At 45.2% G+C, this 23,009-nt stretch overlaps 2 long non-coding RNA genes across 2 annotated transcripts; one reads left to right on the forward strand and one right to left on the reverse strand.

Annotated features, from left to right (window-relative positions):
• Positions 1-4,937: 4,937 nt before the first annotated feature.
• On the reverse strand, positions 4,938-14,256 carry LOC146438690 (uncharacterized). Its single transcript, XR_014851894.1, has 3 exons — positions 13,955-14,256; positions 7,795-8,001; positions 4,938-5,680 (listed from the first exon to the last, which is right to left on the reverse strand). It is a non-coding gene; the product is annotated as an uncharacterized LOC146438690 (long non-coding RNA).
• On the forward strand, positions 13,768-18,187 carry LOC146438691 (uncharacterized). Its single transcript, XR_014851893.1, has 2 exons — positions 13,768-13,941; positions 17,189-18,187. It is a non-coding gene; the product is annotated as an uncharacterized LOC146438691 (long non-coding RNA).
• Positions 18,188-23,009: the final 4,822 nt, after the last annotated feature.

Genomic DNA, 23,009 nt, shown 5'->3' on the forward strand with positions numbered 1-23,009 from the left:
TGGGATGTATGCTGTAAGATGCTTGAATTCATAGCAGTGAAAGGGATGTTGGTTCCTTACCCTCCTCCTCCTCCTCCTCTCGCGGCATGTCAGCCTAGCAGCCATTAGCACTACATGGGGTGAGCAGAGGGAGCTTCTATTGACCTCCTTGAGGTCCGTGATTCAAGACAAGCTCTGCCTGATGACTAATTTCCTCTTGCTACACTGGCCAGGCTGCTCCAGAGCAGATAAAGCAAGGGTTTCTTCAGGTGAAGAAAGCATTGGTTGTGCAGAAAGTACTGGAGAAGATGTGCTGAGTCCTGGTTCAGCACTGTATCTGTAACAGTGGTGCTGCTCCTCCATTACATCCCATGTCCCAAGGGTCACTGCAGTTAGATTTTCCTTTGCAGAGGGACTTTGGATGAGTCAATTGAACTCAGAAGTGCCTGAGTTCCCAGTGTGGGTAGCAGCACCCCTCTGCCTTGTGGTGGTGCTGGCAAACCGCCCTGATGTCCTCAGCTAGAGCCTGTGAATTATTGCTGCTAATGCTAGGGCATGCCTTAATGACTATTTTCTCCATCTTTCATCTTAGTTCCTCTAACTCCCAAAGCTGAGAGCCAGCAAAGGGATTTTCAGTTGACCATGTTTCTCCCAAGCATCCCAGTGAGTGGCACCACCTCCTCCAGCAGCATCTATCCTTCAATGAGAGCCCATGTTAAACATTTGGTGGCTCTTCTCACAAGAGGAGGACCTTGGCCCAAAATTGCAGTCTCAGCCATTCAATTCTGCCTACCTAAAATCCCCTCGTTCTTCCAGCTTGACTCCATGAACCAAATCCATTTGGGCGGTAAATAGATGAAGCCCATTAAAACCAAAGGCATTTGCAGTCATTTACACCATTTTCCCCCCTCATTTTTCCCTTAAGGCATGTTTATCTTCCCAGTGCTGCTCATGTAGCTGCTCCCTTGGCGGTCACTGCCTTACGGAGTGCTTCCAAGAAGAAACCTAAACCGGAGTGTCCCTAGTCACATAACCGCCTGTCAGACCTTCCCTTCTCTCCTTTTAGTATCCTGGTGGTCATGGGTATCACAGGATGGCCGGGGTGGCCCGGCTCGGGGCTGAGTCACCATGGGCCTTGTCCCTCAGCGTGACGCAGGGAGTGGTGCACACAGCCTGTCCCTGTCCGTGTCCCCTTCCCAGAGGGTACAGCAGTGACAGCTGCCAGCCCTGGGGTGCAGACAGTGTGAACACACAGACCTGCCATGTGCTGTTCACCTGCGTTTGCTTCTGCAGTTAAAGCAGGGCAAACTGGGTGGGGACTCTCTTGTCACCACTGGGTCACTCCTGTTTGCCTTAAAGGAGATTGAAACTGAAAATTGCTTGGGACTAATCTGAAGGGAGAGAGATTTAAACCACAATGAAAGGGTCCATGCAACCTTTTCTACCAGCTTAAGTTGTTTAGATGAAGGTTAACTCTTTCAATTAAGCAAAGGTGAATTTCCTGAAGAGCAAACCCATCCCTTCAGCACATGCCATGGTAGCCCCAGAGCCACAGGTGTGCCTTCCACGTGCAGTGGAGATGGGCAGTGATGCTTGAGCTCACCACCTGGCCTCTGGAAAGCAAAGCATTGTGGCTTTCCTGGAATTGGGATTTGGGCTAGGAGCAGCATGTCCTCGTGCAATGCCACCAGAGAAACATGACTTTTGGGAGCAAATGCAAAAAAATCCCCAGGTGGTGCTGACTGCTCTGTGCCATATGGATGCAGCAGCTCATTCTGCTGCGTAGTGCCCATGTGCCAAAATGATGGCATGAGGTGAAAAACAGATGGAGGGAATCACCTGGCTGTGGGGGAGTAATGCAGAGTCACAGCACCATGGCTGTGACTTGTGGTGGAACTTTTTACCTTTCCTTCTTGCTGACCACGTTATGTCAGCCTTGTCTGCACTCAGAGCTGCATCATTTCAGCAGTCCTGTTGTGTCCTGTGGGTCCATTTTTCACGTAGATTTTTCACATTTTTCAGATATGGGTACTTGCAGGAAACAGACACACTCCAGGGGAGGTTTCATCTGTGGTAGAGCTAAGCTGATGGTGCCACTGTCCTATCCCACTGCCCTTTCTCCTTCTTGCTGTACTCCCATTTCCTCCCTTTGCCAGCTCTGAGGTTTTCTGTGCTTGGGGTGAGCAAAGCTTACCCAGCCCAGTCCTGTGTGATATGCCTGGCATTTTGTGATGTGGTGATGTGGCTGTGGCTGGTGAGGTGGGAAAGGGCTTGCTCCTCTGCTTAGAGACCAAGAAAATAACTTCAGCATAAGCACCAGCACCACTTGTACGGCAGCTCTGCTACCTCTGCCTTCAAGGGTAAATAAAGGACAAGAGGAAGTGGCCTCAGATTACACCAGGGGAGACTTATGCTGGATATTAAGAAAAATGTTGTGTCCCCAAGGGTTGTCAGGCATTGGAAAAGGCTGCCCAGGGAAGTTGTGGAGTTACCATCCTTGGAGGGATTTAAAAGACATATGGATGTGGTGCTTAGGGACATGGTTTAATGGTGGCCTTCATGTGCTGGGGGAATGGTTTGGCTTGATTGTAGAGGTCTTCTCCAACCTAAATGCTTCTGTGGTTCCATAAATAAGAAAATAAACCCTTTGCCAATCCCCTGTGAAGGACATGAGTCCTGGGTAAAAATCAGTGGAAATGTGTTAACCTCTCATCCCAGCATCCTCTGGCACTGAACTACTCAAAGTCATGGATTAACTCCACCCAGTACAGGGTCAAGCTCTCCCTGACACTACAGCACCATGCCCTAAATCAGTGTCTGCCTTCTTCCAGTGGGTGAAACACCCTGGTGGGTGGCTCTCTGCCCTGATAAAAACTAATGTGGTTGCAAGAAATTACTGTGAAATTGTAGAATGTGTCTTCAGAAAATACATTTAAAATATATATAAATTTAAGTAAGAGGGAAAAGGCAATAGAAATAATCTACTAGGTGGCAAGAATTAGTTGTAGGTGCAGTTGGGATGTTTGAAAGGCTTGTCTTCAGAGCCCAGGATAGGTGATGGGGGAAAAACAAGGTGCAGGTGTCAGGGAGATGTCTCCAAAGCAGTGCCCAAAGGACAGGACATCTTCCTCAGGAAAGCATCCTGAGCATTTCTGAGAGATGATTCAGATGGTGACAGCTTTGTACTTCTGAAAACCAGAACACACTGCAAACCCTGTGAAAAAACAGAGCTCTGCACTTGTTAAAAAGGAACATCTACTCTCATGTACATTTTCCAACATCCTCCTTAGGCAAGAGGAATTATTTTAAAATGCTGTTGAAGAGCAAAACCAGAAGTCTGATCGCAAGTGGCATGTTGAGGATATCAATGTAAAGTTGAATCATCAAAGTGAGACTGAGATGCAGCCTTAATCCTTCTTCTTTTAATGTTTAAATATGTGTCATGTTCTCTGACATTATCATTAATAGTCTGACAGCATGTGAGCAGCCTTCTTCCTCAGGAGGTTTCAGAGTTCCAGTGTGTGTTTCAAAGTGTACAAGATAGAAGAAAGAAGAAAGGGAGAACTTTTCTTCTTGCAGTAAAAATTCCATTGGGAGCACATTCTTTTATTGTGAAGTATTTAAACAACAACCAAAAAAGAAAAAAAAAGGGAAAGAAAGAAAGCATAAGCTTGGCAGGCTAAAAGTTTTGTCCAGTCCTTAATCTGAGGATACATTAAAAAAAAAAAAGGAGGAAAAGAAAAAAAAAAGAAAAAAAAATGGCTCTGGTTTTATAGTTCTATGAAAAATACATCTTAAAAAGCAGCAATTTGAGAATATAGGCAGGCAAAGAGAGGAAAAGTGAGGAAAGGCTGCTGAAACACATGTCTATTATTAGTGAAGAGAAGTGAAATTTCTCCAGCATTAGGAAAACCCTGTAGCATTTCTAAATACCCATAAAATGTACAGTGGGAGTTGTAAGAACCCATAAAGTTGGTGGTCTCTCATCAGTGGGTTTTTTTAAAGCTATTTGGAGACTTGGCAAATGTGCATGGGCAGGATTATGGGATAGTCCTCTTGGATAATATGAAACTGAGGAAGGATAGTGAAATGAGATAGGAAATGAGACTTACTCACACATGATGTAAATTGGAGTCATATCTGTCATTGACTTAAAATTGTATTTCTTTTTAAATGCTTACTTTTTACTTGACGCAGTCAATATGCATTTAGAGGAAAAAAGTGCTTATGACAGTCTGCAGCTTAATTTTATTCTCTTAGCTTGAATGAGGAGATTTAATTCTTCCTCTCCTCTCCTCTCCTCTCCTCTCCTCTCCTCTCCTCTCCTCTCCTCTCCTCTCCTCTCCTCTCCTCTCCTCTCCTCTCCTCTCCTCTCCTCTCCTCTCCTCTCCTCTCCTCTCCTCTCCTCTCCTCTCCTCTCCTCAGCTGTAACAGTGATCCAAGGTTTGAAAAATATATTTTGGGAGTGTATCTCAACAAAGAGCAAAGGGTGAGGTGCTTTTGTTGCCTGTTCTCATCTCCATGAGGAGGACATTGCTGCTGTCCAGTGGCTTTCCTCTGCATCATAAAGTAGTGCAATGATACCCAGAGACAGAAGAAATGAGGCTTGTGAGAAGAGCTGTGCAGTTGTGCCAAACATAATGATCTTTGCAATGTAACACATAAAAGAATAGTGGAGTCTATGCTGTTTGAATTGTATAAATGAAAGCTGGACACTTTTTAAAAGCAGATGTTACAGTTTAAGCTGGGGACATGAAGCAGGAGTTATTGTATGAATTTATGTGGAAAGCTGGACTAAATAATCACACAGGATCCCTCTGAATTGAGGGATCACTGGAATTCCCAACAGCTGTCTGACTTTCTGGTACATACTCCTTGGTGGGAGACACTGGGTCTTTGGCAGCCTTGCAAATCAGTTTGGATGCACTCTGCTGCAGGTGGAGAGGCTCAATTTTATAAAAAAACCAATGTTGTTTAAAATTTAAAAAAACCTGAAGTCCTCTGCCCAGCCTTAGTGGAAGTACTATCTTACCCAAACTAGTGTCTCAGTGCCTCCCTCCAGCTAAGGCAGGGCAATAGAGGTGTCTCCAGTGACCTGTCAGAAGCTTAGCCACTCTGTGGCAGCTTAGACCAGTGACCCTGTGGCCATCAAGGCCAAGGACAAATGCTCCATGGACTTCAGCAAGAGCAGTGTTGGCTCCAAAATTGCTTGGGTGTGAAATGTATGGGAGGTTGAATAGCTGGGTAAGGACCTGCAAAATCCTCAACTCTTTATCCATCTCTGAGCCAATGCGCTGATTTATGCACAGTTGTGCTGGCAGCTGGTCTGGCTTTGGCTCCATCTGACCTCATACATCATTAAAAACAGTAAAAATCCTCCCATTTGTTTGCTTAGGACCTGTCTGAGGCTGGGAGGTTGTTCCTGTGGTCAGGAGAGGGGTTGTGTGTGGAGATGGACATGAGGGATAGTCCTAGCCCTGCCAAAACTCCTCTAGAGGGATGTTCCCTGTCGTGTTCTGATCTCCTGTGGATCCTGCAGACCAGCAGTAATGTGTCATTCCTTCCCCCAGCCCTGCTCCTCACTGAGATCCCTGTCCCCTACAGCACCAACAAGATGCCCAGGATCAACATTAGCTCAAACTTAGTTACCCCAAGTGCCTCAGCATCCTTTAGGCTTTTCTGTTTTGGAGTTTCAGGTCCCCTGAAAAACAATAAAAAGAAAAAAAAAAAGGGAAAAAGATGAGGTGTGATGATATTAAAGTATTTTGCTTAATATTCTTTTGTTTTAGAAAAAGGACAGTTGACCTTAAATAGAACATAGGTACAGGACAGTCTCTCATTTAGTTGAAACCTATAAATTTTGGGAGGAAATTTACTTTTGTGGGTGAGGGCAATGCAAGCATTTGTTTGGCAGATTTTTCAATGGTGGCTGTTGACTGTGGTCTGCAAGGTCCCAAGAGTTCCCAGTGACTCTTAGTGGTTATGTAAAGAGAGTGCAATTAGAGGCATATTTATTCTAAAATCTCTGGTCAAATTCTCCAGGTGTAAAAGAGCTTTTAATGGTGAAAAGGGAAGAGTCACTGACAGCTTCACTTACATGAGCTAATGTGCCCACATCTCCAGTAGGCTGCTCCCACTATGGTGGAAAAATCAAGGTTTTTAGAAGGTAGAGGATGCTTAGAGAGGCTTGTCTTCATGAAGGTCTTTTCACCTGCTAAAGTTTGTAATTTTCTTCTATCAATCATTCATCAGAAAGGTTGAATTTATTATTAGATTTTGTCAGTGGTGTATTTTTCCACAAAATTTCATGTAGCATCTTGTCTCTGGTTAAGTTTGAACTTCATGTTGGGACACATTTCTTTAGAGGCATATTAGTGAATAAGGATGTGGAGCAGGGATCATGCTGCTATGACTTACCTTGAAATTATAAAATAGAAAGATTGTAAGAAACTGGAAAAAAAAAAAAAGAGAAAATAAGCACATTGAGTGCAGAGTGGTGCTACCTGTGCTACATCATTCCAGCTTCTGGCAGTCAGCAGCTAAGGGATCTCCTGAGGCTGAGTTTGGATTATGGGGTTTAGCAGCCCTGCTGGAGCTAGCTACCATTACTGTTTTAAGCCCATTTGTACTAATTTGTAATTTTTAGTGTCCATGACAGTCCCATAACTCATTTGTGAGAGAAATGTCCTTTTCTTCTGTTCTTAACTTGCTGTCTCATAATTTCATTAGTTAGTGTCTGTCTGGCCCTTGAAGTTTTGAGAAATGGTGCACAATTATTTCCTGTTCACCTTCTCCATGCAGCTCGTGACTTCACAGACCTCTCAGATCCCCTCTGCTGTTTTTTCTCCCAAGATGAAAGGTTTTAGCCTATTCTGGCTCTTCTTGTCTGGAAACTGTTCCCTGTCTCTGGTGTCTTGTTGCCCTTTCTTGTCTTTTGTAGTTCTGCTCTATGCTTTATGAGATTGGTGCATTGGAGCTATGTGCAAAAATTTGTGATACTGTTCTGAAGTCTTTTCCTGAGAGTTTTTAATTTTATCTTTGCCTTTTTAATCCCCATAGAGCACTAAATTCTCATTTTTAGAAAACCCTCCAGAGCAGCTCTTACCTTGAAATTTTTCCTAGGTTCTCACATTTGTAAAGCCAAGTGAATGGTATCACTCACATCACCATCCCCTCAAGGACACCCCCAAAGAACTCAATTTGTGGGACATGACATCCATCTCTTCTCCATTACACCTTGCTTTCTGATGTGTCTAATGTTCATTTTTAGAATGTTTGTCAGTTTGCTTTACACAGAATCATGCTTGTCTGTATTCAATCCTTCTCTGGAAAATGCTTTTTCATTTTGCATCACATTCACTGCTTCTATTCTTTTGGCACAGGCTGCTTTAAACAGCAGGCTGGCTCTGCACCATGGATAACCATTCAGCAATTTCCTCTTTGGATTCCCATAGAGCTCTTGGGTGAATGCTGTCTGGTCTTGCAGATTGGTCTTATTCACTTTATCAGTTTGTTTGAAAATCTTTTCTACTGACACTTCAATTTGAGGTATCTCTTCAGATGTGCTCTCAGTAAGGAAAGGCTGCAGTGTGGGATGCATCCTCAGTATTTATTTGACTTTGCTATCACGAGATAATGTGTCTTGAGTGCTCATCTATCACATATTGATCATCTATCAGTCTGAACAGCTGTCTGGAAAACTACTTGCTTTGGAAGTGTTTGAGGCAGCTTTTGTTATTAGCTTTCAGAGCTTTAGAAAATTGCTCTTCAGAAGGTTTTCCAACAGATTTATATTTACTTTTAAGATTGGCTTACTTGTGTGCATGTTTCTTCCATATTCCCTTTTTGAACTTCATTCCCATGCTTTGCTTCTGATGGATTTTATTCTGTTGTTCATTCTATTAACATTTATGTACTGTTTAAATAAAGCCTGTGAGTCCTGAAACCATTTGACTCCTAGCTTTCCCTTTCAACTTCCTTTCAGTACAACTCTTCAGTTTTGTGTTACAGCCTGTCAGCATCCTGAAAGAAGAGAAAAAGCTCCATTACTTAAAATATGAAAGATGTGACTGGTAACCAATACATCAGTTTAATGCAGGACTTGGGTTAGTGCTAGTCAGTAAATGTCTTCCTACATTTAATATGATATAAAATATTACCCCTGCCAAAATTCAAGGCAGTTCTGCAATACAGTTTCTCCTCTTTGGCCTCCTAACATGTTTCACAGCACATAAATGCATACTCTGTGGGCATTATCAACTTTCTGACAGCTTGGTCTGTGAACTTCCCACTTCTTTACTGATCAGGGCCCTGGTGAGCTGTGTACCAAAAAATATAGGAAAGAGAAATTAGACTGAGAGTCTCAGCAAGGTGGCCAGGATTGGGCAGGGCTCAAAAGAAGTGAATGAGAACAAATGTGGTCAGTGGATATGAATTTGAAGAATACAGGGGTCTGGATAAGTGAGATGAGAGACCAGAAATTTGGTCAAAATATATCTAGGAACTCTTTCAAGAAGGAAAAAAAGAGTTAAGCCTGGGATTAAGTTGAAGATTGGGAAGAGCAATGACACAGGGGAGGGCCCAGGACAAGGACAGATGGAATGGGAATGAAGTCAGGGAGATGTGAATCAGGGATAGGAGAGGTCTTGCTCAGGAGATACAATTGCAACCCAGAAGGATGGTGAGGAGCAGAAAAAAATTGAAAAGGACTCCTTGAACAGTGACTGGTTGAGGCAAACTTTCAAGAAAACTCCCAGGTGCTTAGGCGCTTTTTTTTTGTCCCTGGCTGCAGATCTCAAAACTAAGGCAGAAGTCAGCACTGGTATGGGAAATATTTTGGGCTACAGCCAGAGAGGACATGAGAGACAGTGACACAGAGACTTCAGGTTCCATGAATAACTCTGAAAATGGGCTGTGAGTAGTGCCTCGCTGTACTTGCCTATGTTTGTGAAACACATTGATATTCATGGTATCAGTGGTGTCACCCAAAGCAAAAATAGCAACAGAGCTAATACATATGAGTTTGAGTAATAGCTTATCAGTGATATTTCTTGGCCTCTCTAAATGTAATGAGACCAATCTTTTCCTAGGTGTCCAGATGTTTTGTTGGAATGTGTTCACTGCTGGTTGAGTGCTTGTTCAAAGGAGGAACATCTGCCAGCCAAGCTGTAGAAAGCAGTTCTCTAAAGAAAGTCTTGCACTTTTAGGCATGATCCAAAACTATCTTTCCATTGGTTTTCAGAGGCTTTTGAATTAAGCCTCATATGCAGATTTGCCAGTGCTCTCAGATGAAAAACAGTGAAGGATATGAAGTGCCAGATGGCATTAAATGAATTTTATTGGGTTTGGAGGTAACACAGAAACCCTAAACTGAATGGACCCAGAAATTCTGGCTCCTGAAGTGTGATTCCCCATCTGTACTGAACATCAAGGTGGCTCAAATAAAGGTCAGGGACCCACATTACCGTTCTCTGTTCCACTGGTGGCTTATAAAATATTTTAGGATGCACTGAGTGGGCTGTATAGGAACAGACTGACTAGTTTAGCAGATGTCAGCACTAGAAGAATGTCTGCCATGATCTGGTGTCTTGTCCTTTGATAGCTGTTCAAAGAGCAGGCAGGAAATTGCACTGCTGAAAAATAAATTGGATATTAGCACACCAGAAAGACCCGATAATGTTTCTCTTTGTGATACTGGGGCTGAGCTGATCAGAAAGCCAACCTCAGCTGCCCTGAAACAGGAGCCTAGTGAAACATGTGCTGTGGACCTGACTCCAGTTTTCATGTGGACATTTTTATTCCTGTGCTTTCCACCCACCTTTGAGCAGAGCCAAACATGATGCACAGTAAAACAAGACATTGAGGCCCTTTAATTTTTGCATTCACCCTAACTTAAAACCATTTTCCTGCTGCTGATTGCTCCTAATGACATTCAGAGCTCCTGATAACTGCCTGGGATACTAATTTGCTTTCAAATAGGTGGGTGTATATCCTGAAAACTATCAAACCCGGTCCCAGTCAAGGTGGAAATGGGATGGCAGGAAAGCATAGAATCATTATGAGGATCTATTGCTGAGCTTACCTGGAAGGGAGGGTAAAAAAGATTTCTCTGTTTAAAGGTTCAGATGTCAGTGTTCCAACTGATATTTTAAATAGGTAATGTGCACTGCACTGAGCTAGGCAAAGAAACATTTCCAGGGCTGCTCCAAAATGTTTACCTTTCAAATGTTTTCTGTCAGAAAATGCCATTATGGATTAAGCAACTTTTTTTTGAGAAGTGTCTGTTTTCAGCATGAAATTTCAGATGTTTACTGATGTTTTACATCTAAAAGCAGAAAGTTTATTTTTAGCTGTTTCTATTTACTGCAAGTAAAAGTCAGAATTTTTGTGAGAGAAGAAACCCCAGTTTTTAGGCCAAATGTAGTCCATTCACTCTTCCAGATGGAGAGGAGCCTGAATAATGTAATTTTGAGGTGTCAAGCTCTGTGTGAACACTGGAAACTCTTAGTAGGGTCTTGTCTGTCACAAGACTTCACTCCCTGCCCTGGGAGAGACTGAAGAAAAACAGGACACATATGAGTCCTCTAATAACTATTTCTGACAAGCTCATAAAACTCAGATTTGAAATCACACGTCCATGTTAAATGTGTGACTGCCTCTAGTGTGAAATATTTTCACTGATGAAGGCTCTTGGAGAGGTTGGTTGAGTTGGTTGACTCCCATTCTTGATGGTGGAGGCTTGATGGGTGTCCACAATTTGCCTTGCTCTTCTGTCACAAATTCTAGGTGTTTGGTGCTGATGATGATCAGCCAGTTCACCCTCTTCAGTGCCAAATCCCCTGAGGGCTGGATGAACCAGAAAATTGATTTGGCTAGGTTGATACTGGAGGAATTTGAGAGTATCTTTCTCTTTGGAGAGAAGGGTTTGTGCAAGGTACAAGGCCTTGTGGTGTCTGTGGGGAAGAGGAAACCCAGTTCTGCAACAGATTGAAGTGTTTTGCACATTCTCAGGTTATGGTGGATGTGTTATTTGGGACTGCTCAGTCACAAACCCTGGGGCAATTTGAAATTTTAAGTTCCTTCAAGCGCTCTTCATGGGAGTTGAGCCTCCAACTCTGAGGTTCACAAGTTTTGCCTGAGAGAATGACTGCTCCTTTTCCCTGTCACCTCTGCTACCCTCAAACACTGACAGTCCCACAGAACTGCCCCCCAGGGCAGCCATGGGGTCCCAGCCAAGCTCTGACACTGCCCTGGCATCACCCCACCCGTTGCCCTCAGAGTCTGGGGTCGTGTCTCCAGGCATGGCACATTTGAAGTACTCAGAGCCATTGTTTGATCGTTTGGTTCCACAAACAATCCTGCTCCCTCCGCAGGAGGAATTATCCTGTTTTCCATCAGTTGATTTTGGATCTTCCCCCTGCGAAGCGATCCAAGCAGTGAAGAGCTTCTTAATCCCATTAGTGCAGAGCCGTTCTGGATAAACTGACCCACAGGACTGCTGCTGCTGCTGCTGAAAGGCTCTGCAGAAAAAGGAGAGGTTCAGTTTCTCCTCCTGGGGTTGATGCAGAGCCTCTGTTTTGCTGCTGAATTCCCGTGTGCCACGGAGGGATCCTCCTTTGTGCTTCTGCCCCGGAGGCTGAGGAGGCAGCACCTCTTGGCTCTGAGTTGTGCAATCCTCCTGGCCACTGACGTGTTGGATCTCCGGGGGGAACTGCTAGAAGTGATGTGGGAAGCTCAAACCTGAAGTCATCCTTCCCCGCTTGCCAGAATGAATCATTAAATCATTTGCTTTTACAGGCTGTGGCCAACTTTAAGCACCCGTGGAAAGGGAGAATTCACTCTCCTTCTGCCTCTGTGCAGCCACACTGGGGCCAGATCCTAGCCTGGTGCCAGTGGCTTAACACTAATGATATTCATTCTTTTCAAAACTAAGGAAAAAGTGGTTTTTGTTTGTTTATTTAGAATTTTTTTTTCCCAAATATGGTCTCACCCAAAATTTCTTCAGGGTATTTTATAAAGTGCTGTTTGGGAGGGGTAAGAAACATCTCTTGATGTGTCTGAGCATCTCTCCAAATATTCCTCCCACTTGCCAACCCTCGCAATGTAGGGTAAGAAGGCCAGAAAGAACAAGAAGGAAGTATCTGCATGCAGCTGGAACTCCCCCTTTAATGCAGAGGATCTTTCCTCCCTGATGGTGTGCCAGGAAATGTCCTGTGTCCACTGAAGATGAAGTTGGGCTGCCATAGCTGGCTATGGACAAGCTAAAGCTGTCAGACCTGGTTTGGGTTTCTGTTGGATGATCCTTCTGGCAGTGGGAAGGAGGAATTTGTTGGGAAGATGATTTTGTTTAGATTCAACAACTTTCCTAAACACAAGTTGCTTCAGAAGATCCAAAGATGATGGCAAGTAAAGGCTTTGGTTGATTCTCTCATCTCATTTCCTATTTTTTGGGTGGAAACAAAGTGATTATTTTTCTCTCAATTACTGAGACAGCCTCCTTTAATGCCAGGCTGCAAAGGTGGAAAGGTACAACAGTGACAAAACCTAGAAATACCCCAGCAGGCTATGGACATCAAAACACACAAAAATGGCTTGAGATGTAGAATAACCACAACTGGCACATGACTTATGGATTACACCCGTCATATGATCAGCTCTTAGCTAGTTATAAATATTATATTAGAAGTATTAGTGAAACCAGATGGGTTGCAACCAGTCCAAAATGTGGTGAGCCTGCGGCCTGAAATAAAGAGGGATGAAGCACAATGCTTTGGCATTCAAAATCATCTCGATGCGAGAACCAAGAACTGGTGAGGGAAAAGAGGAAAAGTCACATAGCCAGCTGTGCTGTGCACATGATGCCTGGGAAATCATTTTTCTGTGTCCCAAGGCACCAAAATCTGTGTCCCTAAGAGTCTGCAGTCCCTCTTGGATGTTTCATCCTAATGCTAACTAGCTCTGTTGATTAGTCAGATTGCTCTTATTTTGGGTCAGCAGTGAAAGGAAAGAGAGAATGTGAAGGCCATCACCCACTGCATGTTTCCTGCAAAGGGGCTGGACATGGCAGGACTTTCCTTTGGGTGTGCAAGGATTGCTCAGGGCTGGTGCTCAGGTTGTTGTGGAGGGGGTGGTAAGATAGGTAAATGTAGCTTTCTTCACCAATGCCTCCTTACTTGACCCCTTCAGATGTTATCCCCCTTGTCTGAGACGTTTTTAACCCCCAAATACTCAGTGCCTACTGCAGCTCTTGCCTTTGGATGTTTATAAGTACCAAACACACTTCACACCTTGTGTTGGTTGTTCCCCTGTTAGCCTTTCTCCCAGAAATTTGTGCTGGCCTCATCTTTGCTTGGAGGATCCCAAACATTCAGCAACGGCACCTTCAGAGCCTCATCAGCTCACGGGGCTGGACCAGGAGCACCAGGAGCACCAGGAGCACTGAGCATCCCACCATGCGGGGCGGCCGGACGCGGCAGAACCGGGCTGGCCGCGCACATCGCATCCCGACCAGGAGCAAGCATGAGGTGCTTTTGCATCATCAGTCGCTGCCGCAGCAGAGCGCCGGGGTTAGCAGCGGGGAGGCTGATGTGTCCGTGTGCCCGGGGCGGTCAGCCATCCGGCATCAGAGCGCTGTCGCCGGCTGTTAATAGCCGGGCGGTCGGGGTCGCGCAGGTGCAGCGCCAGCGCCGTGTGACATCCCGCAGCCCGCGCAGCTGACAAAATATGCCTGGCATCTGGCACTGTCCTCGTGTCTGGGCCTCCTGGCTGGCATGCCAGCCCCACAGCCGGTGGATCCTTACACAAACACACCGCGGCGGCGGCAGGGGAGCGCTGCCAGGGACGGATTTGGCCCTGCCGTGCAAAGCAGCTCTCGGTCGTGCTTCCAGCCCTGTTTGTGAGCTCCTCACGGACCTCGCCTGTGCCTGCACCTCGCCTGCTTCCAGCGTCCTTCCCCAGCCAAATGTGAGTCACCCACCTGGTCCTCTGGAGATGCTGTGCTCTCCAGTTGGTCCCCAGGCAGGTCCCTCTGCCTGCTCTTGTCCCTCTCCAGTCCTGCTGAGAGGCTCTTGGAGGTTCCGAGGCTTGGTGAGGACTGGTTGGATCCATTCCCCTCACAGGGAAATTACCTGGGCAGCTTCTCCTCGTCCCTCATTGTGTTAACCTCACTGGATTAGATGACATTAGGCTGTGCCCTTGCTTTGGGGGTTGTTGAGGGCTGTACACGTTTGCAGCAATACATGGATACAAACAACTAATAATAGGAAAGCATGTGCTGGGTCTGTGTCCACTCCTTTCTGTCCCAAAAAAGGAATGGGCTCTCTCCAAGAGCCCTAACCTTGTCTTGAAGGCCAGGTCAACATGCTTCACTGATGAGGTGGTCTGAATTTCATCTCCCTCATATCACTTTTGGCTCTTGGCAGACACGAGAGGCCGTTGCTTATAATACAACTTACCTCTTTAAAAGGGCTGTTCATCTGAAAGACCTTTAAAAAGGAGCCAAGATAATTATTTCTGCGTTCCAGATGGGGAAACTGAGGTATGGGAAACAAAACCAAGTTACACAGCAGCACTGAGGCAATGAGAAGCAAAGGACTGAGTCCTGCCCATCTCCATTGGCTGCCCTGCCTTGATCTGCAGTCCTGGAGCACAGGGTTGGGTGGAAGAACTCACTGTGACATTTATCCTTTGGGATGTCCTCAGTTTCCTTTGTCACTGCCCATCAGGGCTTCCTTGGACCACACTAGACATATCCCTGGGAAGAAGGAGGCACTTGCAGGCAATTAAGTGTCGAGGCTGAATGGACAACTGCAGCATCTGAAAGAGTTGTGTGGGCTGGACAACCCAGTGTGACACTTTTTACAAGGATTAATCAAGTAGAAAAGGAGCTGGTGAAATGGTTTTTTCCTGAAGACAATGTCAGGAACTTGGGTATTTTGTTAAATAATGGTTGACTTTACAATAAAACTAAATAATTTTCGCAGTTTCCTCTGCACACACTTTGTGTGAGAGAGTCTCTTCTTAAGGCTAATAAAAGCACAGCAAGGAAAAGAAAAAGTTACAATATCCATCTTACAGCAGCAGAATCTGGGGAAGGGGGATTCTTCTGAAGGTTACACAAGAAACTGGTGACTGACCTGAGAATGCAATCCATTTTAAATAAAGCCCTGGTCCAGTGATTTAACGACAAGCTCTTCTTCCAGCTATGAATCTCAATAAGATGCAAATAGATGCAGAAAAGGAGAGTGATGGAGGCCTTGAATGCTGAGGGTATTTTAGTTCATTCCCCCTGTAGCTGGATCAAGATCTGAAAACAGGATGAAAATGTAAAAAGAAAGATGTTGATGGAGAGACAAGAGTTATCAAGCTAAAACCATCTTTGCTCCAATGACTCTGGAAATCAGAAGTGGGGGGAAAAAACACTGCATTTCAAGTGGGCATTGTGTCCTGAGCTGATGTTGCAGTTCAAAGCCTGATGGTCTTTGGACTGGGGTGAGCTGGTGGCTGTCATTGGGCACCATGGCATGACAGTGCAAGGGCTGCTGCCAGGTCGGGACACATCGACAGAAGAGCAGAGGTACACACCCTGCTTCAGAGACCTCTCAGGGATCCCTTCCTGCTGACCATAGCTGTGATTTGCCTCCAAACAGCTATACTTTCTCTCCAATTTTCCCATGGATTGACAAGATTTGTCTTTGCAGTAGTTTGCCTCTTCTTCTGCAGTGTCAATCTCGTTGAGAAAATCTCATTTCCCCCGTGGAGTGGTGACATTGTGGTGGATGTGGTGGGGGTGTTTAACCATGAAAATGCTTCAGAGGGGTACTGAACCCTGTGCATTTGGAGTCTCAGGTAAAACTTGGTCTTTGGATTTCCTTTCACAAGAGGTGCCCTCCCTCTCAAACATTGGGTTTTATTCATATGGATGGAGAAGGCAACAACGAGGGCAATTTTACTGCTCCTTTTTACCTCTGGAGAGCTGCCACAGTCGACATCAGCCCATCATGTGCTGGTGACTGCGCTGCATTCATCTGCTGGCCGAACACTGATTTCCCGTGTTAGCAAAAAAGGCAGATCCCTTATGCTGCTGGTTGGTGCAAGGCAGGCCACCAGCTCGTTTAGAGTCTCTCCTGCTGGGACACTTTTCCTCCCTGGCTTCTTTGGGCTCTGTGTGCAGCCTGGCACTCTGCACAAATGATATAGCAATGAAAAACTACAGATGTGCTGACAAAAACGCCTGTTGGGTCTTTGCCTCCTCCTGTGCTGTGGGGAGTTAATGGACATTGTTCATTAGGGGAAATTTTTCCTTTTTGTCTTTTACCTAATTTCTCCACTCCCATAAAGCATATCGACCTTGAAAAAAATCCTAATGCCTCCCCAAAATATAAACAGAAGTCTCTTCTACAGTGTCTGATACTTGTTACTGAAGGAAAAGAAATATTCTAATTTTGCTGGAGGGTATTTTTGGAGGTACTGCTGTCCCATCTTCCTGCCCCATCCCTTCCCCCTGGCACTGTGCTGCATCTCCTGCCTTGTGGAGGCAGCAGCAGGCAGGATTCATCCTCATCCATCCCAGCGCAGCCTCTTCTGCCAGATGTCACCGCTGTGCAGCCGAGCAGACCCACGGGGGTATTCCTGCAGGAACGTGCCTTTCAGAAATACCATTCTCCAGCTCCTCAGCCTCAAAACTGCTGGGGCTCTGTTTGCCTAGGAAAAGGGAAAAAAAAAAAAAAAAGGCAACATGCACACACAAGGAAAAAAAAATCTGAAGGCATCCAGTTGCTCCTGGGCAAATTGCCAGTGATTGAGTGACCTGCTGCTTCCCCAATATTGCATTCCGCTGGCATGTCTTTAGCCCTGGCTGACGCCAGCCATCTAACTCACCCCCAAAGCAAACATTTCCAGTTGGCACCGCTGCCTTGTTTTTCTGAAGAACCGATTCATGCCTGCCTTAAAAAGTTTTACTATATCCATTTTTTTTCTATTTTTTTTCCTTTTTTTTTTTTCCCCCCTGGTGTGTGGAGCCACCGGGGAACGGCAGCCGCTTCAGGGATTTCTCCTTAAAATATAGGAGAAAAAAAAAAAAGAGAGAAAGTGTGGGGGGGATTTTTTACCACCTCCCTTTTTAGCAAGCATGATAAATCCATTCAGAGCGCTCCTTGTGCGCGAGTGTGGAAACCTTCTGCTAAAAGAGTTATTCTGTTCTCATTCACAGATAATTGCTCCCCGAGGGGCCGGGCAGAGAGCGAGGAGGAGAGACTGATAATCCGGGAGGACATGGATACAAATATCAGGCTGCGGCGCTGAGTGCCTGCCTAATTTATTGGGAACGAGCTGTTACTCAGCACTTTGCAGGATTAGACCCGCGGTAATTCTGTTATTTAAGGAGAGGCAGAGCCGAACGACACCAACAACCCACCCGGGGCCGTTGTGGAGACGGGCGGCGGTGCGGAGGAGCACATGCTGGTTTATTTTTTACGCTATGGAAAGAATGAGCTTTTAGGACATAAAGTCCTCGCTGCCGGCTCGGGGGAGGTGGAGGGGAGTGAGGGGACAGCCTGGCTCCGTGCTGTCCCCCTGGCTGTCCCCCTGGTGTGCACACCCAGCTCAGGGTCGCTGCTCGGTGGTGGATGGCAGCAGTGGGGTTTCCCTGAAAAGGACACGGGGTTGGCACCAGACAGGTGGGTGACAGCACCCAGCAGCACCCAGGTGACAATCTGGACCACCACCAGTGCCTGCTGGCTCCCGCTTAATGCACGGAGTGGTTGTTGTATTGGTTACATCTAATTGCACAGTGAACCAGCACCCGTCTGGTGGGCTATTCTTACCTAGGATTTCACTAAAAATGTGAGAATTCAGCCCACTTCCATCTTCAGATTTTTCTTGGACTCTCTCTGCATCCCCAAAATGGGGGTGAATTACCCAGCAGGATGCCAAGAAGCCTGAACACGGTAAAGGAAGGTGCCTTCTCTTTGCCTTCTTTTTCTTATACTGATAGACCTCTTCTTTCATTCTGAAATCCCTGCAATATTTGACACATTTGTCTGAATTTTCACTAGCCATTAGAAAAAAACCTCACCTTCTGGGAAACCAAAGGCCTGGAAAGAAATGTTTAGACTTTTTGGCCCATGTGGAGGTTTCAGGGGCATGGAGATATAGTGGCCTTTTCTGCAGAAGGTTTCTTTCTCTGGGGAAAATAAATGTATTTATCTGATTGCCTGTTAAAGCATCTATCGGTTGAACAGGAATCACTTGAACATGCCATGTTGGTTTTTCATGGGGTGGTCAAACAAGGGCTCTCTCTAGAGTAATTTGGGCTATTTACTCCTCCCAGGTTCTTGGGAATGTTTGGGAAAATGCTGGGAATGTTGGGAAAGAAAATCAACCAGATCTTAGAAAATCCAGTTTCTCCTTGGGCACATCTTCCACTGCCAAACCAGAAGCTCCCACTATGTCCATTTTACAGGTGGGGAAACTGAGGCAGCATGGATGAAATAACTTGCTTAAGGAAAATATGTTTGGATAGGGGAGTTCTAGAGCACTGTCAATCTTTGTTTAATATAGCTGTTGCAATAAGAGAACTGAAAGCCTCTTCAGGGTTTCTCCACATATCAAATTATTTCAGAAGAGAAGAGGTTTCTTTGTGGCAGGATTAGAGAATGTTGGTGATGCTGGGATAAATGCTTGCTTACAATTCCCTTGAATATATTATTGGGTAAGATTAATGGTGATTTTTGATCTGGAGGCTGAGGGTTGCAACCCCCAATCAAAGATACTTTCCCAGCTTTCTCCACTTTTCCCTTCAAAGATCAGTAATTGCTCCCCTCCTCCTCCTCTGCTTCTTGATCCTTGAGTGGTTTTTTGGCCAAAACAACCCTGTGCTCATTTCATAGTAGCAGCTAGAAGAAAAGCTGACAGCTATGAGGTAGTAAAGACAAATGGTGGAAGGGAGAGTTTAGGAAAGCGGGTCTCAGGCTGTGCTTATGAGGAGTGATGACAGCAAACCCGTTTCTCCAGCAGAGTGAAATGTGAAGGGGAATACTTTGCTCTTTCAGACTGCTAATGTAAATAAAAGGCACACAGAGGGACATGGGTAGGTTAACAATCAATTAAAAGCAAATTTCCCTCCCTGTGTGATGTTAGAAGGCTGTGGGTGATATAACATGAGACAGGGATGAGACACCATGGCAAGTTTCTTGAGCATGCAAGTTTCTTGAGAGACTTTAAGTACATTACTGAACTGGGAGAACCAGCCCAGCAGTGGGGTTTCCCCTTTGGTTTGCACTTCCACCCTCTGTGAGTGCTCGAGGGATACCTTTAAATTCATATAAACTATTTGATTTCAACTAGAAGAAAAATGATAATGATTCCACTGATGTTTCAAAACAGTCTACAGGCCTAATGTGATCTGACTGTGTCCCTTAAATGTCTTAATGGTGCTGAAAACACGAGTTCAGTTCCCTGGAAATGTCATTCTTTAGCCATTGTCTGTCTGATTGGTTGTTTTAGTGATGATGTTGTAATTCCATGGCATCATATCTAAATTCTTCAAACAGTTTCCATCTGGGTTCAATGCCATCATCAAGCAGGACCAGAATGGGAACACGTGGCACCAATGAAACCAAGTTTATGTAAGCCAAAAGAAGCAACTGCTTTCAGTCCATGATATCAGAGGTACATAACTGCAGGGTCCAAAACACCCACCTGGATTTCCATGTTTTACAATGCATGTTTTACTGCAGGGCACCCACTTCCTGGATAGGCACAGCTGGGCAGCATTTCTTACAGCACCAGTGCCATGAAAATATTGCTGATTTGGATCACAGGAGCACAGAATATCCAGTTGGAAGGCACCTACAAGGATCATCAAGTCCAGCCCTGCAGTGAGTGGCCCATACAGGGACCAAACCCACAACATTGGTGCTAATAGCACCAGGCTCCATGTTTGTCCCATAAGCACCTGGGTCTGCACAGCCCCATGTGCAGCCTCACAGCTGAGCTGTCACAGAGGGAGAAGTGCCCTGTATCATCCCTGTTATGCTATCTGTGTGCCTTGGTTCCCTGGCACGCCTGGCAGGAGAAGCAGGATGAACACTTGGGTTTCTCCAAGAGCTTGTCCTCACATGGTGCCGCTGCTGGTGACAAAATGACCCACTGATGTTGGTGCCAGGGTCATGTCTGAGGTGAAGTGCATCCCACTTCTTTCCCTTTCTGCACATCACAGGACACATTCCCAGCCTAACCCTGCTGGGCCAGCTAAAGATCCCCTCTGCCCTCAATGCCATGAGAAAACCTCTTGCTGGGTGCAAGCTGCCCTGGTCTCCCTCAAACCCTCCTCTGCCAGCATGTGCTGCAGCCAAAAGAATTACTATAGCTGTTAGCAAACACAGAAGTGTACAACTCCCTACTCTGTTTCCTAATTTACTTTCTCATCTGGTGGTTTCCAAGGGTGGTTTCTTTACTTTGGATGGGTCAAAACCAAACTTCCAAACCCCCTCCAGTAAGGTCAGAGCTGTGGTTTGAACTTTGTTGCTCATACCCATGCCTGGCTCTGATCTTTTAGTGCCCAGCACTCCCAAGCTTTCATAGGGAGCACATAAATAGCATCATAACAGTCCTAGAGCTTAGGAATCCGAGTGCAAATAAAAGTACACTTAAAAAAATTTATATATCCCCTGTTTTTGAAGGCAGTCTCATGACCTGGGTGCTTGACTGGTGAGTCTGACAGCTTGCCCCTGGCAACAACAAGCAACTTCTCATCACCCAGACAGGAAGAGTGATGGGCAATGCCAGCAGCCCGTCTGAAACACTGAAAATGTAGATGCTGGATGCAGATTATGCTGTTGCATTGTACAAAAATAAATGGTACATGGAGGGAATTTATGGGGATGCAGCCCCGGAGCTGGCTAAGAGCATTCTCTAGCACCATCTAGTGCTGTGAGAGCCCAGGTTCTTAAAGAATGCTGAGGTTTAATCATCGTATAGATCAATACCAAAGGCAGTTTGAGCACCGTGGTGCAGAACGGTGAAGTGATGCATACCTCACAATATATTACATGAAAGGGTGAGCATTAAATTAAGTGTCGGCCGTGAACCAAGGTAATAAAATGTGGCATATATACTGCAGACAATGCAGATTTGTGATTTATGCTGGCTGGGCTCTGAAAGCAAGAATCCATATTGTTAAAGTACATGTTCAATCATTTCAGAAAATCAGAATGGATTAGGACACTTCGACTTCAGAGGCTGAGCCTGAATATCCCTGAAGCACTAAAATGTCTCCTCCTTTTCCCCAGGACATTGCTGCTTTTTTCCCCCCTCTATATTTTTGTCCCTCTCCAAGCACATCCTATTTTAGAATCATAGGATCATAGGAAGTTTTGGGTTGGAAGGGACTTTAGAAAATATTTAGTTTCAACCCCCCATGGTCAGGGACACCTTCCACTAGACCAGGCTGATCAGAGTACCATTCAGCCTTGAACACTTCCAGGGATGGGGAATGCCCAACTTCTCTGGACAACCTGTTCCTTCATTTACATAATTCCTAATTTTGCAAGACTACCTTCAAGATTGATGGGATTAATTCCCAGAGGAGAATACCCCAGTTGAAAGAAACAAAAGGAATAGCAACAAGCAACCATCAACACCTCCAGCAGCTCAAAGGAGAGCTGCCCTGGCTCTGGCTGTTGAACTAGGGGGAACTGGGGACAATTAATTCTATGGAGGATACCAGGTTTACTTAAAACCCCAAACTCAATCGAAGTTTGTCAGACACATTATCAGTAGTCAATGAAATGCACAGTAGATCTGGGGCCAAGTTTTCAGTGCCAGGAAGGCAAAACTATGGCCTTGTGCTTTTATTTAAATATTTTATTTTCCTTATTCATTTGGTAGATGAGGTTGTATGGAGCTGTTGTTGAGCTGTGAACCAAACTTGTGATGTTTTCTGGTTTTTTCTGTGCTTGACTACCTATTACATGATGTACCTTAGCTCATTGTTTTCAGGACTGGTCAAACTCTGATGGAGGAGATGCTTTTTACAAACATATGTAATTTCTCTGGCACAGTGTTTACCCAACACCTTCTTTCTGAATGTGGTAAAACTGTTAATAAGGAGATGATGCTAATGGTTCTTTGTGGCTAGCACAGGTTTTTCTTGTGAGAACATTTCGCTGTGTTTTATAAACAAAGATAAAGTTTGGATGTTTTTTAAACAGTGTCTCGAGATTTGGACAGTTCAGGCCTGGCCAATCAGGCCTAGGGGGAGGTTTCTGGCTGACCAATCTGGGCGACCTCTGAAAAGTCTATATATATATTGAAATCAAAATAATAAACCCTCTCTTTCTTGCCACACTGAGAACTTGGGTCTTTTTCTCTTCTAGCAGCTCAACAGCGACAGTTCTTCTAACAAATCTTGCCAGACATCAGGTTTTCTTTCCTGAGAGTCCTTGCAGTGACCAAAATAACCAAGAGCCAATGACAGGTGGATCTCGTCTCCCTATTTCTTATGCTCAGCTGGTATTTATCTCTTCTCCATCACCACAACTAAGCCAAAGCAAGAGACTCAGAGGGTACATGCTTTACCCATTAAGCCATTATAGTCCTAATCAGCAAGTCAGTTCAGCTCATCTGCATTCACTTCTCAGACTTTTGTTTATATATTCATTTTTTCAGGGTCAACAGCAGTGAAGTTTTGGCTGGAAAGTTATGAGTGAGAGTTATTAAGGCTTCATGAAATTTCAACACCAAAGAAAACCAGCCTCTAAGGCAGACACAGCAGCCTGCTGCATGAGTTGTGCCGGTGCCAGGGGTTACAGGAGGACAAGGAGCCTCTACTCGAGATGTAGTCCACAGTTTTTGGCATGCAAGTGAGGATGGGACACTGCAACTCTGTATGTCACCCCCATCACCAGCACTGCTGAAAACCTCTGTTCAAGGAAAACCCTACTCTGCCAAACTGGCACAAAGAAAAAGGGGTGGAAGAGACAGCAAGAAGTGCATGGTCATGCAGGTTACTCTCTAACCCTCCCAACGTG

Source organism: Lichenostomus cassidix, chromosome 4, assembly GCF_008360975.1.
Source record: "Lichenostomus cassidix isolate B80296 chromosome 4, HeHo_3.0, whole genome shotgun sequence".
Classification (NCBI taxonomy): domain Eukaryota; kingdom Metazoa; phylum Chordata; class Aves; order Passeriformes; family Meliphagidae; genus Lichenostomus; species Lichenostomus cassidix.